The sequence below is a fragment of the Styela clava genome, chromosome 4 (assembly GCF_964204865.1).
Source record: "Styela clava chromosome 4, kaStyClav1.hap1.2, whole genome shotgun sequence".
NCBI classification, from domain to species: Eukaryota; Metazoa; Chordata; class Ascidiacea; order Stolidobranchia; family Styelidae; genus Styela; species Styela clava.
Window position 1 is genome coordinate 2851399 of NC_135253.1, and position 16514 is coordinate 2867912.

The following is a 16514-nucleotide window of genomic DNA, read 5'->3' on the forward strand; positions in this document are numbered from 1 at the left end:
CTCATCCTCTTTCACCTAAAATTGTTCAATATTTTAAAAACAATCAAAAATAGACATTTTTGCGATTCTAACTGCAGATAACTTATTAATCAGGTATTCCTATTCTCTTGAAAATGAAAAACTGTTACAGAACATCCTGGTCCTACAGTCGCTTAAATACATGGAAATTATATAATCAAATATTTTCAATATAGTCAATTCTTCATTCCACAAATAACCCAGTAGCCACTGAACCTCACCTGGGTTGCAATGAATTGGGTAAAATAATGATCTTTTCAAAACATAGTAACTCCTCACATCAGTGGTTTTCAAAATGTCCGGTGCAAACAATTTTTAGGGGGAGTGACGCTAATTAAAATAGAAAATATTTGTTAAATTTGATCTTGACCGTCTTATATTGGATATTTACATTTCTCTTTTTTTTAGAGCTTACATAAAGCGGTTGTGCTTGTCTTTTTATTATCCTTAGCGTGGGGCATGTTTAAGAGTTTCATGCTGTTAGTTCACAGATTCTAGAACAAACTTCGCCTTACTATATGTTATTGGTAGCTCATAGTTAGCTGGTTATTTTTGAGGTGGGGAGCGAGACTTCACAAATTTCAAAAAATGACACAACATAGGTTTATGAAGCACTGTCTTACATATATTTAGATATCAGTGGCTACTTGTACATTTATGATAAATGCAAAAATAAAAAAACTTACTGTCAAATTTATTCCTTTATGCACGACAACTGAAAAACAATAGAAATTTTGAATATATTGTAATTTTACAAGCACTGATTTTTGCAATTGATCTTGATTAACCCAATAAAATGACTTGACAAATAGCAGCATTTATGAACATGTAAAGAGTTTAATTGGTAACACAACACTGAATCCATACAGCCATACGTAAATGAAATATATAATATGTTGGAATATTGTGTTTAATAGTTCCAATAGCTACAGCTATAAAATGCAAAAAATGGTTGAAGTCAAGTTTGTATTTATAATAGTAAAAACATACCTGGTGAGTTGAAAACATTCTTTCTTTCCCTAAGAAGAATACAAATTTTCAATGGAATTTCAAAATGGAAACATTCAAATATTCAAAGATTGTTCATCGATATTTCAGAATCAAATGGGATACCGTTTTTTGGGGTGAAATTGGGAGAGTGATTTGACTTGTCACCCTCTCCTTATACCATCTGACAACATTTGTCTCATCATTCCCAAGCCAAGTAATCTATTTATTTAATCAATTTACCTCCTCATTCTAACCCTCTTCTCTTCTTCCCTCTGCCTCCTCCTTTCCTTCACCTGAAAAAGTTTTATAATTTAAATCATGCAAAATACACAAACATTTATGTGATTCCAAATGCAGATAACTTATTGTTCCTATTTCTTCAAAAATGAAAAATGATTACGCGCGAATAACCCAGTAGCCACTGAACAACCATGATTGTGAAATTTTACATTGTTTTGCAGCAATGGAGTACGAAAAAATTCAGATTTTTGAAAGGTTGTAAGTTAAAATTTTGAACAAAACTGAAAAGCCACTACAGCACTAACAGACTAACCATTCCACTTTTGTCATTTGAAAAATTTTCAAAGTGATCTAATAAAAAAATTATTTATCAGTTCATCCAGGGACGGTCGCTGCGCTACCCGCGAGGGGAAATGTAAGGGAGATATTTGAGTATAAACGAGCGTATGTTTCATTATGAGTTTGTTGGATGCACCAGGGTCGTTGCGCCGGACGAATGGCGGAAATTCGTCCGGCGCGTAGCCCCCAGCCACTTTAGTTCATTCAGTAGTTTGAATAACACGTCATAAACTTATCACTCTTGATGGATGTCGATTTTTATCAATTTTAAGGTCCGTGATCACTCGACCGTGACGAAATTTTATAGGCATAAACTTTACTCCAACTACCTTGTATAACCCAAATATGAGACCCCTGTCTATTACCGTTCTCGAGATATGGCAGAAAATCACTGGACCGTTACTGAAGGCTACTAGAAAAAAAATTTTGCTGATACGTGATTGGAATGATTTTTCTGATCATGCCCATGCCTTTAGATTCTTGATAAGACCTCTCTGAAGCCGGCAAAAGGCGAAAATCACTAGACCGTGACGGAGGCACAGGAGCAAAAAAATTTCTTGAAAAAAGTATTAAGCTAAACTTTCTCAACCTACCTATGTATTTTTTTTTCTCAATATCTCAATTCTTGAGCGCAACATTCCGAACTCACTGGACCGTTACGGGGACGGGGAATCCCCAAAGTTCGGGTGGTGATATATTCTATTAATTAGTCCCTTCGATATTTGTGCATCGCTTTGCCCGAAAACCGATTCCAAGTGCTCCTATTCGCCCAAAAACCATATTACTTAAGTGGGCGTGGCTTTCTACACGTTTTTTCGCCACTGGGGGGGCGGGGGCACATCCCCCACCCCCAAACATGTCTGGATAAATTCCCAATGCTCTGGCAAACCCTTTCCCGGCCCGGAAACGCAGCCAAAGGGCTTCTAAACCCCAAAATCATACTAGCGTGACTTGATTGGCAGCTTATTGACCAATAACAAGCCCCGTGCCACTAAAAACCCGTTTTGGCCCACTTCCTTTGGCCCGATCGCTCCCAAAAATTTTCTGTGTCCGTTTGGTAACTGTCCCCCGCTACATGCCAAATTTTGTCTCGATCCGCCCGCCAGTTGTCTGGGAAATGGTAACTCGAGTGGTCTGCCCTACATATCTTCGACTAGCCCTTTCCGACTTACGCGCAAAGATTTCTGACCATTACTGTGCATACGCACTAAAGTGCTCTGTGTTGCCTGACCATCCAGAAGAAAACGTCTGCCTGCGGCACACGACGAGGGGGGCCGCGGGCGCACAAATGGTCGGTTTGGACCATGCCGGTAGTGTCTACGACGCTCGGGCCGCCATCCGTTGCGTCGGACGGATCGCGGTTTGATCCGACCGACGCCAATAACCCCCCCTAACATAAACAGCTTTATCCGTATGGACGGGAGTGTATTTTTATCAATTTTAAGGATCGTGATCACTCGACCGTGACGAAATTTTATAGGCATAAACTAGACTTCAACTACCTTCTATAACCCAAAAACGAGACCCCTATCTATTACCGTTCTCGAGATATGGCCTAAAATCACTGGACCGTAACTGAAGCCTAAGGGAAAAAAAATTCCGCTGATACGTGATTGGAATAAGTTTTCTGATCATGCCCATGCCTTTAGATTCTCGATAAAACCCTTCATTAGCCGGCAAAAGGCCAAAATCACTAAACCGTGACGGAGGCACGGGAGCAAAAAAATTCCTTGAAAAAAGTATTAAACTAAACTTTCTCAACCTACCTATGTATTTTTTTCTCTCAATATCTCAAATCTTAAGCGCAACATTCCGAACTCACTGGACCGTTACGGAGAAGGGGAATCCCCAAAGTTCGGGTGTTAATATATTCTATTAATTAGTCCCCTCGATATTTATGCATCACTTTACCCGAAAACCGATTCCAAGTGCTCGTAATCGCCCAAAAACCATATTACCTAAGTGGGCGTGGCTTTCTACACGTTTTTTGGCCACTGGGGGGGCGGGGGCACTTCCCCCACCCCCAAACACGTTTGGAAAAATTCCCAATGCTCTGGCAAACCAATTCCCGGCCCGGAAACGCAGCTAAACGGCTTCTAAACCCCAAAATCACTCTTGCGTGACTTGACTGACAGCTTTTCGACCAATCAGAGGCCTCGGGCCACTAAAATCCCGTTTTGGCACACTTCCTCTGGCCCGATTTTTCTGAAAAATTTCTCTGCTGATCGGGGTACCGTCAGCTACCTTTTGACACCTCCCGCTTGTCTCTGCCACTTGCGGTTCTCCGTAACATAGAGATTGATATGGCCCTGGTATTATACTTCAAATCAATTACAGGCCGCTGTTGCCTGGTTTCTGTTGCAGCTATCGCTGCGATTAAAAAGACGGCGGATCCCATCCAGGGACGGTCGCTGCGCTACCCGCGAGGGGAAATGTAAGAAAGAGATTCGAGTATAAAGGAGCATATGTTTCATTATGAGTTTGTTGGATGCATCAGGGTCGTTGCGCCGGACGAATGGCGGAAATTCGTCCGGCGCGTAGCCCCCAGCCACTTTGGTTCATTAAGTAGTTTAAACAACACGTCATAAACTGATCCCTCTTGATGAATGTCGATTTTTATCAATTTTAAGGTCCGTGATCACTCGACCGTGACGAAATTTTTTAGGCATAAACTTCACTCCAACTACCTTGTACACCCCAAACATGAGACCCCCAACTATTACCGTTCTCGAGATATGGCAGAAAATCACTGGACCGTGACTGAAGGCTACTAGAAAAAAAATTCCGCTGATACGCGATTGGAATAATTTTTCTGATCATGCCCATGCCTTTAGATTATTGATAAGACCTTCCAGAAGCCGGCAAAAGGCCAAAATCACTAGACCGTGACGGAGGCATGGGAGCAAAAAATATTTCTTAAAAAAGTATTAAACTAAATTTTCTCAACCTACCTATGTATTTTTTTTTCTCAATATCTCAAATCTTAAGCGCAACATTCCGAACTCACTGGGCCGTTACGGTGAAGGGGAACCCCCAAAGTTCGGGTGGTAATATATTCTATTAATTAGTCCCTTTGATATTTAGGCATCACTTTGCCCGAAAACCGATTCCAAGTGCTCCTAATCGCCCCAAAACCATATTACCTAAGTGGGCGTGGCTTTCCACACGTTTTCTCACCACTGAGGGGGCGGTGGCGGTGCCCCCACCCCCAAAAATACTTGGAAAAATTTCCAATACTCGGGCAAACACTTTCTGGCCCCGGAAACAGAGGCAAACGGCCTCTAAACCCCAAACTCACTCTTGCGTGACTTGACTGACAGCCGATTGACCAATAAGCAGCTCCGGGCCACTAAAATCCCGTTTTGGCCCACTTCCTTTGGCCCGATCGCTCCCAAAAATTTTCTGTGTCAGTTTGGTAACTACCCCCCGCTTCATGCCAAATTTCGTCAGGATCGGCCCGCCAGTTCTCTGGGAAATGGTAATTCAAGTGCTCTCACCTAAGATACTTCGTACCAATGACTTTCGTGCAACGAATTCTGACTTCAACTTTGCATTCGCACTTTTAGTGCTCTATGTTGCCTGACCATCCAGTGGTGGTCAAAGGTGCGGCCTTCGGCCTCCCAACGAGAAGGAAAAGCGCTAAAGCGCACATTTATAACGCTCGACGCTTTTTTAAAAACGTAGCACTCGCGTGTCTATCATCGCCGTAGTCGCGCCGATCGAATAGCGGAAATTCGATCGGCGCACGCCCCCCAAATTTGGAATGTTTACCAAGTTTAATCGATCTACAGGCGTTTACCCACTAGGGGGCGTGTTGAGGACTCTAGTTCATGAAATAAAGAATTAGTGTTGTTAGTACAACGTGTTGGCCAGATTTACAGGTTCTACTAACTACAGAACTCAAGATACAGATTTTTGCGATTTGACCACTAGTGGGAGCACGTGTGCGGTAGAGAGTTCAAACTAAGAAAGAGTACCACCAAAGCTTTTCAGTGACCGAGTTTGAAGACTCTATCTATCGCAGAACTCGAGATATAGATTTTTGCGATTTGACCACTAGTGGGAGCACGTGTGCGGTAGAGAGTTCAAACTAAGAAAGAGTACCACCAAAGCTTTTCAGTGACCGACTTTGAAGACTCCATCTATCGCAGAAGCCGAAATTTAGCGATTTCAATATTTGACCACAAGGTGGCCGGATCATTCCCAGATTTTTTTTGAGTGGTTAATTAGTTTAGTTATACACCTTTTCCAAGTATGAGCCCTCTGCCTACACGGGAACCCTTATTTCCGATAACGACACAGACCAGACTGCCGAAACGGTGTTGCCAGGTTTTAAAAACTAAGAAATCCCTTTCTCGTTATCTGGGGCGGGGAGGGGAAACCCCCCCGCCTTGAAAATATTCAAAATAATTTTAGCAAGGTCCCTATCGCCTTGCGCGGCCCGGTAACCCCGGGAAACGGCAAGAAATCAAAGGATTACCTTATATGGAACGTCATGTGACCGACGTATGGAAGGAGAAAGGCACTTTTTGGCTTTCGGGCCGTTTTTCGGGCCCTTCCCGTGGCGGGATCGTTCTGAAAAATTTCTCTGTTTCTGGGGGGACCGTCAGCTCTCTTTAGACACCTCGGGCGCGTCTCTACGACTTGCAGTTATCTCCATAATGCTCGCTGCACCCCTCTCGGTAAAGTTACAACCCAACCACACTACGCACGTTACACGTGCACCGAAAACGATCGCATGTACGCGCCTCACGGCGCGGAGGGTTTGACAAACCGTGCTGCAACATCCAGTGTAGACGTCTGCCTGCGGCAGCCGCGAGGGGGCCGCGGGCGCACAAACGGTTGGTTCGGGACCATGCCGGTTGTGTCTATGACGCTCGGGCCGCCATTCGTTGCGTCGGACGTATCGCGGCATGATCCGTCCGACGCCATAGGCCCCCCAGAACATAAACGGTTTTGTCTGCATTGATAAGAGGACGACGTGTTGGCCAAGTATAAAGGTTCTACTAACTGCAGAACTAGAAATATACATTTTTGCAATTTGACCACTAGTGGGAGCTCGGGTGTGCTGGATTCCCTATACTATGAAAGAGTGCCACCAAATCTTTCCACTGACCGACTTTGAAGACTCTATCTATCGCAGAAGCTGAGATATGAATTTATGCGATTTGACCACTAGTGGGTGCTCGGGTTCGGTGGAGTCTTCGAACTAAGAAAGGGGACCAGCAAAGCTTTCGACTGAACGAGTTTGAAGACTCTATCTATCGCAGAACTCGAGATATAGATTTTTGCGATTTGACCACTAGTGGGAGCTCGGGTGCGGTTGGGTCCCCAAACTAAGAAAGAGTAACACTAAAGCTTTCCACTGACCGACTTTGAAGACTCCATCTATCGTACGAGCCGAGATTTAGCGATTCAAACATTTGTCCACAAGGTGGCCGGACACGTCCAAGACTTTTTTTGACGGGGTAATTAGTTTAGTTATTCACGTTTTCAAAGTACGAGCCCTCTACCCACACGGGAACCCATATTTCCCATCACAGGCTTCCTAAACACAGAATACACTACCTAAATAGTGTTGCCAGGTTTCACAAAACACGTTTTCGATAATGTAGGCGGGGTGGGGAATCCCCCCCGCCTTAAAAATACTTGAAATAATTTTATCAAAGGCCCACTCGCCTTTCACGGCCCGAAAACCCCGAGAAAACGGCTCTTTTCATAAGAAATCAAAGGATTGCCTTATATGGAACATCATGTGAATGACGAAAATAGGAGAAACGCACTTTGGGAACTTTCGGCCCGTTTTTAGGGCCCTTCCCGTGACCCGATCTTTCTGAAAAATTTCTCTGATCGGTTTGGTAACGTCAGCTTTCTTTTGACACCCTGGGCTTGTCTCTAGGACGTCTAGTTCTCTCAAACATACCTGTTGACACCCCATTCCGTATTAACAACCCAATCTACATAGCCGCCGGCTTCTGGTTTTTGTGGCAGCTAGCGCTGCATTGAAAGGGACGGGCGGAAAGCATCCAGGGTCGGTCGCTTCGCTACCCGCGAGGGGAAATGTAAGAAAGAGATTTGAGTATGAAAGAGCGGATGTTCCATTATGAGTTTGTTGGATGCACCAGGGTCGTTGCGCCGGACGAATGGCGGAAATTCGTCCGGCGCGTAGCCCCCAGCCACTTTAGTTCATTAAGTAGTTTAAATAACACGTCATAAACTGATCGCTCTCGATGGATGTCGATTTTTGTCAATTTTAAGGTCCGTGATCACTCGACCGTGACGAAATTTTTTAGGCATAAACTTCACTCCAACTACCTTGTACACCCCAAATATGAGACCCCCATCTATTACCGTTCTCGAGATATGGCAGAAAATCACTGGACCGTGACTGAAGGCTACTAGAAAAAAAAATCCGCTGATACGTGATTGGAATAATTTTTCTGATCATGCCCATGCCTTTAGATTATTGATAAGACCTCCCAGAAGCCGGCAAAAGGCCAAAGTCACTAGACCGTGACGGAGGCATGGGAGCAAAAAAATTTTCCTAAAAAAGTATTAAACTAAATTTTCTCAACCTACCTATGTATTTTTTTTTCTAAATATCTCAAATCTTAAGCGCAACATTCCGAACTCACTGGACCGTTACGGGGAAGGGGAATCCCCAAAGTTCGGGTGGTAATATATTCTATTAATTAGTCCCTTTGATATTTAGGCATCACTTTGCCCCAAAACCAATTCCAAGTGCTCCTAATAGCCCAAAAACCATATTACCTAAGTGGGCGTGGCTTTCCACACGTTTTCTCACCACTGGGGGGGTGGTGGCACTGCCCCCACCCCCAATTATACTTGGAAAAATTCCCAATACTTGGCCAAACGCTTTCTGGCCCCGGAAACGGAGCTAAACGGCCTCTAAACCCCAAACTCACTCTTGCGTGACTTGATGGACAGCCGATTGACCAATCAGCAGCCTTGGACCCCTAAAATCCCGTTTTGGCCCACTTCCTTTGGCCCGATCGCTCCCAAAAATTTTCTGTGTTCGTTTGGTAACTACCTCCCGCTACATGCCAAGTTTCGGCCCGATTGGCCCGCCAGTTTTCTGGGAAATGGTGTTTACCAGCGGCGGCTGTTAATGTACTTCCAGCTTTAGTCTTTCGTGCAACGAATTCTGATCCATACTGTGCATACGCACTTTCAGTGCTCTCAGGTTGCCTGACCATCCAGAAGAGGTCGCTACGCTACCCGCGAGGGAAAAGGAGAGGGTCTGTTTGAAATTGTTTTTAACGAAGTAGTGCTGTCGAGGTGGTTATTTCGAGTGGCACGTCGTCACGCCGGACGAATGGCGGAGATTCGTCCGGCGTAGGGCCCCCCGTCCAAGTGCGCCAACTCACATAATTTGGAGGTACCCACTTCCGAGCTGCTCAATAGCAACATTGTTTCTTTTGGTACATATACTAGCGATTTCTTCTAACCTAACGTTTGTGGTGTGTGACTTGATTGACGGCTTGATTACCTTGCAACCCTCTCAGTCCCACAAAACCCCAGTTACGACCCCCTTCCTGCGATACGATCGCTCTTAAAAATTTTCTGGGTCGTTTTGGTAACATCCTCCGCACTCGTGCAAAGTTTCGGCCTTATCGGCCCGTCAGTTGTTTGGGAAATGCTCGTTCTACGCCAGACTTCCAGTATACTTCAGAATTGTACCACTAACGCTCGACGAGCAAAATTTCACGAAATAAAAAATATTATGAACGAAGTGATCACCGTTGCCTGACAGCCTGCCTGCGTCATCATCTCGGTTGACGCTCTTCAGAGGTACCCACCTCCGACCTCTTCACTATGAGTATATTTCTTTTTCGTTTATATAATAGCAATATACTTTTATCCCACCGTTTGTGGTGTGTGACTTGATTGACGGCCTGATTAACTTGCAACCTCTCTCCGTCCCACAAAACCCCCGTTTTTACCCCCTTTCTACGATCCGATCGATTTGAAAAATTTTCTGGGTCGTTTTGGTAAAGGTCCCTGCACCCGTGCAAAGTTTCAGCCCGATCGGCCGGGTAGTTGTCTGGGAAATGCTCGTTTCCTCTCCCTCACAGTATATACTTTCATCGACCATCGCCGAATGGGCGAGGCTTCAAACACGCCTTGACTGACAGCTCGATTGACCAATAACCGATTCGGGCCACTAAAAGCCCGTTTTGACGCCTTTCCACAAACGCTATCGATCTGAAAAATTTTCTGGGTCGTTTTGGTAAAGGTCCCTGCACCCGTGCAAAGTTTCGGTCCGATCGGCCCGGCAGTTGTCTGGGAAATGCTCGTTTCCTCTCCCTCACAGTATATACTTTCATCGACCATCGCCGAATGGGCGAGGCTTCAAACACGCCTTGACTGACAGCTCGATTGACCAATAACCGATTCGGGCCACTGAAAGCCCGTTTTGACCCTTTTCCCCAAAGGCGATCGTTCTGAAAAATTTTCTGGGTCGTTTTGGTAAAGGTCCCTGCACCTGTGCAAAGTTTCGGCCCGATCGGCCCGGCAGTTGTCTAGGAAATGCTCGTTCTACGCCCGACTCACAGTATACTTCCGAAATCGCAAAGTGACACAAAATAAAAATGATTGGCGCAAAGCGCTTTTCGTTTATATACCCATCGATCTATTCTATCCTAACGTTTGTGGTGTTTTCTTATGAAAAACTTTCGAACACCCTGGCGTGCGACTGAGAGGGGCATTCCCTGTCCGACGGCGATAAAACTTTCCTTTAATTATCCTCTTCCAGAAACAAGTGAGACTTTGCTCGAAAACCCGTTTAAAAGTCCACGAATAGCCGAAAACAAACGAAGCTCGAGTAGGCGGGGTCTGGCACACGTTTAACCACCACAGAGGGCGGGGGGGCCAGCCCCCGCCGCCGAAAGTACTCGAAAAAATTGCCAGCGATCGGACCATCGCTCAACCGTCCCGGAAACGCCGTTAAACGGACTCTAATTCAATCGGCGTGACTTGATTGATTGACATATTGACAGGTGACCGCACCCCGATTTTCAACCCCCGTTTTGACCCCCTTCTTCCGATCCCATCGGCCTGTAAAATTTTCTGGGTTGTTTTGGTAACAGTCCGCGTGCTCGTGCAAAGTTTCGGCCCGATCGGCCCGGCAGTTGTCTGGGAAATGCCTTTTCACTACCCGTCCTCTAGTATACCTCATCTATACCACTTACGCTCAACGCGCAAGGACGCACGACATTTATTGTGACAGAGCAAAAAAACGCTCACAGGTTGCGGGACCATCAAGGGGAGGTCGCTACGCTACCCGCGAGGGGAAATGTATAGAAATATTTTTAGTAAATTAAGAAGCAGATGTTTGTTTGAAGTTTGTTGGAGGACCCGGGTCGTTGCGCCGGACGAATGACGGAAATTCGTCCGGCGCTCTGCCCCCGACACCTCTAGTCCATTGAGAAGTACAAATACCCTGTAATAAACTGATCACCCCTAACCGGAGTCGAATTTTTCCAATTTTAAGGTCCGTGATCACTCAACCGTGACGAAATTTTTTTGACACAAACTAGACCTCAACTACCTTGTATGACCCAAATATGACATCTCTACCTTTTACCATTCTCGAGATATAACGTAAAATCACTGGAGCGTGACTGAGGTACTGGAGAAAAAAAATTTCTTCTAAAATGGCTTCAAATAATTTTTCTAAACATGCCCATGCCTTTACTTTCTTAATAAGTCCCTTCAGAAGCCTGCAATAAGCCAAAATCACTAAAGCGTGACTGGGGAGTAGGAGAAAAAAAATTTCTTGAAAAAAGCGTTAAACTAAATTTTCCCAACATACCTATCTATTTTATTTCTCGATAGCTTCATTTTTAGGTGCGCAACCTTCTTACGCCACTGGAGGGCGATTGGGAGGGGGAATTCCCAAAATTCAGGTGGTGAAATATTCTATATATTAGTCCCTTTGAGATTTAAGCATCACTTTGCCCAAAAACCAATTCCAAGTGCTCCTAATAGCCCAAAACCCATATTACCTAAGTGGGCGTGGCTTTCCACACGTTTTCTCACCACTGGGGGGGTGGTGGCACTGCCCCCACCCCCAATTATACTTGGAAAAATTCCCAATACTCGGGCAAACGCTTCTTGGCCCCGGAAACGGAGCTAAACGGCCTCTAAACCCCAAAATCACATAGCGTGACTTGATTGACAGCTCGATGTCTTGCAACCTCTGAAGGTGCCACTAAAACCCCCGGTTTGGCCCACTTCTTTTGGCCCGTTCCTTCTGAAAAATTTTCTGGGTTCATTTGGCAATAGTCCCCACGTACATGCCAAGTTTCGTCCCGATTGGCCCAACAGTTTCCCGGGAAAGCCAGAATGTTGGGGTCTACTCGAAGTAACTTTGTCCTGGCTACTGGCTTACGCGCAAAGGCTTCTGATCTATACTGTGCATACGCACTTTCAGTGCTCTCAGGTTGCCTAACCATCCAGGGTCGGTCGCTTCGCTACCCGCGAGGGGAAATGTAAGAAAGAGATTTGAGTATGAAAGAGCGGATGTTCCATTATGAGTTTGTTGGATGCACCAGGGTCGTTGCGCCGGACGAATGGCGGAAATTCGTCCGGCGCGTAGCCCCCAGCCACTTTAGTTCATTAAGTAGTTTAAATAACACGTCATAAACTGATCGCTCTCGATGGATGTCTATTTTTATCAATTTTAAGGTCCGTGATCACTCGACCGTGACGAAATTTTTTAGGCATAAACTTCACTCCAACTACCTTGTACACCCCAAATATGAGACCCCCATCTATTACCGTTCTCGAGATATGGCAGAAAATCACTGGACCGTGACTGAAGGCTACTAGAAAAAAAATTCCGCTGATACGTGATTGGAATAATTTTTCTGATCATGCCCATGCCTTTAGATTATTGATAAGACCTCCCAGAAGCCGGCAAAAGGCCAAAGTCACTAGACCGTGACGGAGGCATGGGAGCAAAAAAATTTTCCTAAAAAAGTATTAAACTAAATTTTCTCAACCTACCTATGTATTTTTTTTTCTAAATATCTCAAATCTTAAGCGCAACATTCCGAACTCACTGGACCGTTACGGGGAAGGGGAATCCCCAAAGTTCGGGTGGTAATATATTCTATTAATTAGTCCCTTTGATATTTAGGCATCACTTTGCCCCAAAACCAATTCCAAGTGCTCCTAATAGCCCAAAAACCATATTACCTAAGTGGGCGTGGCTTTCCACACGTTTTCTCACCACTGGGGGGGTGGTGGCACTGCCCCCACCCCCAATTACACTTGGAAAAATTCCCAATACTCGGCCAAACGCTTTCCGGCCCCGGAAACGGAGCTAAACGGCCTCTAAACCCCAAACTCACTCTTGCGTGACTTGATGGACAGCCGATTGACCAATCAGCAGCCTTGGGCCCCTAAAATCCCGTTTTGGCCCACTTCCTTTGGCCCGATCGCTCCCAAAAATTTTCTGTGTTCGTTTGGTAACTACCTCCCGCTACATGCCAAGTTTCGGCCCGATTGGCCCGCCAGTTTTCTGGGAAATGGTGTTTACCAGCGGCGGCTGTTAATGTACTTCCAGCTTTAGTCTTTCGTGCAACGAATTCTGATCCATACTGTGCATACGCACTTTCAGTGCGCTCGGGTTGCCTGACCATCCAGGGTCGGTCGCTTCGCTACCCGCGAGGGGAAATGTAAGAAAGAGATTTGAGTATGAAAGAGCGGATGTTCCATTATGAGTTTGTTGGATGCACCAGGGTCGTTGCGCCGGACGAATGGCGGAAATTCGTCCGGCGCGTAGCCCCCAGCCACTTTAGTTCATTAAGTAGTTTAAATAACACGTCATAAACTGATCGCTCTCGATGGATGTCGATTTTTGTCAATTTTAAGGTCCGTGATCACTCGACCGTGACGAAATTTTTTAGGCATAAACTTCACTCCAACTACCTTGTACACCCCAAATATGAGACCCCCATCTATTACCGTTCTCGAGATATGGCAGAAAATCACTGGACCGTGACTGAAGGCTACTAGAAAAAAAAATCCGCTGATACGTGATTGGAATAATTTTTCTGATCATGCCCATGCCTTTAGATTATTGATAAGACCTCCCAGAAGCCGGCAAAAGGCCAAAGTCACTAGACCGTGACGGAGGCATGGGAGCAAAAAAATTTTCCTAAAAAAGTATTAAACTAAATTTTCTCAACCTACCTATGTATTTTTTTTTCTAAATATCTCAAATCTTAAGCGCAACATTCCGAACTCACTGGACCGTTACGGGGAAGGGGAATCCCCAAAGTTCGGGTGGTAATATATTCTATTAATTAGTCCCTTTGATATTTAGGCATCACTTTGCCCCAAAACCAATTCCAAGTGCTCCTAATAGCCCAAAAACCATATTACCTAAGTGGGCGTGGCTTTCCACACGTTTTCTCACCACTGGGGGGGTGGTGGCACTGCCCCCACCCCCAATTATACTTGGAAAAATTCCCAATACTTGGCCAAACGCTTTCTGGCCCCGGAAACGGAGCTAAACGGCCTCTAAACCCCAAACTCACTCTTGCGTGACTTGATGGACAGCCGATTGACCAATCAGCAGCCTTGGACCCCTAAAATCCCGTTTTGGCCCACTTCCTTTGGCCCGATCGCTCCCAAAAATTTTCTGTGTTCGTTTGGTAACTACCTCCCGCTACATGCCAAGTTTCGGCCCGATTGGCCCGCCAGTTTTCTGGGAAATGGTGTTTACCAGCGGCGGCTGTTAATGTACTTCCAGCTTTAGTCTTTCGTGCAACGAATTCTGATCCATACTGTGCATACGCACTTTCAGTGCTCTCAGGTTGCCTGACCATCCAGAAGAGGTCGCTGCGCTACCCGCGAGGGAAAAGGGGATGTCTGTTTGAAATTGTTGTTAACGAAGTAGTGCTGTCGAGGTGGTTATTTCGTGTGGCACTTTGTCACGCCGGACGAATGGAGGAGATTCGTCCGGCGTAGGGCCCCCCTCGTCCATGTGCGCCATCTCACAGAATTTGGAGGTACCCACTTCCGAGCTGCTCAATAGCAACATTGTTTCTTTTGGTACATATACTAGCGATTTCTTCTAACCTAACGTTTGTGGTGTGTGACTTGATTGACGGCTTGATTAACTTGCAACCCTCTGAGTCCCACAAAACCCCAGTTATGACCCCCTTCCTGCGATCCGATCGCTCTGAAAAATTTTCTGGGTCGTTTTGGTAACATCCTCCGCACTCGTGCAAAGTTTCGGCCTTATCGGCCCGTCTGTTGTTTGGGAAATGCTCGTTCTACGCCCGACCCACAGTATACCTCAGAATTGTACCACTAACGCTCGACGAGCAAAATTTCACGAAATAAAAAATATTATGTACGAAGTGCCTGGTCATCTCGGTTCACGATCTTCAGACGTACCCACCTACGACCTAGTCACTGTGAACATATTTCTTTTTCGTTTATATAATAGAAATATACTTTTATCCCACCGTTTGTGGTGTGTGACTTGATTGACGGCCTGATTAACTTGCAACCTCTCTCTGTCCCACAAAACTCCCGTTTTGACCCCTTTCCTGCGATCCGATCAATTTGAAAAATTTTCTGGGTCGTTTTGGTAAAGGTCCCTGCACCCGTGCAAAGTTTCAGCTCGATCGGCCCGGCAGTTGTCTGGGAAATGCTCGTTTTACGCCCGACTCACAATATATACTTTCATCTACCGTCGCCGAATGGGCGAGGCTTCAAACACGCCTTGACTGACAGCTCGATTGGCCAATAACCGATGCGGGCCACTAAAAGCCCGTTTTGACCTCTTTCCACAAACGCGATCGTTCTGAAAAATTTTCTGGGTCGTTTTGGTAGAGGTCCCTGCACCCGTGCAAAGTTTCAGCCCGATCGGCCCAGCAGTTGTCTGGGAAATGCTCGTTTCCTCTCCCTCACAGTATATACTTTCATCTACCATCGCCGAATGGGCGAGGCTTCAAACACGCCTTGACTGACAGCTCGATTGGCCAATAACCGATGCGGGCCACTAAAAGCCCGTTTTGAGCCCTTTTTCCAAACGCGATCGCTCTGAAAAATTTTCTGGGTCGTTTCGGAAAAGGTCCCTGCACCCGTGCAAAGTTTCGGCCCGATCGGCCCGGCAGTTGTCTGGGAAATGCTCGTTCTACGCCCGACTCACAGTATACTTCCGAAATCGCAAAGTGACAAAAAATCAAAATGATTGCGCGCAAAGCGCTTTTCGTTTATGTACCCATCGATCTATTCTATCCTAACGTTTGTGGTGTTTTCATATGCAAAACTTTCGAAGACTCTGGCGAGCGACTGAGAGGGGTAATTCCCTGTTCGACGGCGATAAAACTTTCATTTAATCATCCTCTTCGAGAAACGAGTGACACTTTGATCGAAAACCCGTTCAAAAGTCTACGAATAGCCGAAAACAAACGAAGCTCGAGTAGGCGGGGTCTGGCACACGTTTAACCACCACAGAGGGCGGGGGGGCCAGCCCCCGCCGCCCAAAGTACTCGAAAAAATTGCCAGGGATCGGCCAAACGCTCACCCGTCCCGGAAACGCCGTTAAACGGACTCGAACTCAATCGGCGTGACTTGATTGATTGACATATTGACAGGTGACCGCACCCCGATTTTCAACCCCCGTTTTGACCCCCTTCCTCCGACCCGATCGCGCTGTAAAATTTTCTGGGTCGTTTTGGTAACGGTCCCCGCACCCGTGCAAAGTTTCGGCCCGATCGGCCCGGCAGTTATCTGGGAAATGCTCGTTACCTACCCATCACAGTATCTACTTTCATCTACCACCACCTACGCTCAACGCGCAAGGACGCACGACATTTATTGTGACAGAGCAAAAAAACGCTCAACAGGTTGCGGGACCATCCAGAAGAGGTCGCTGCGCT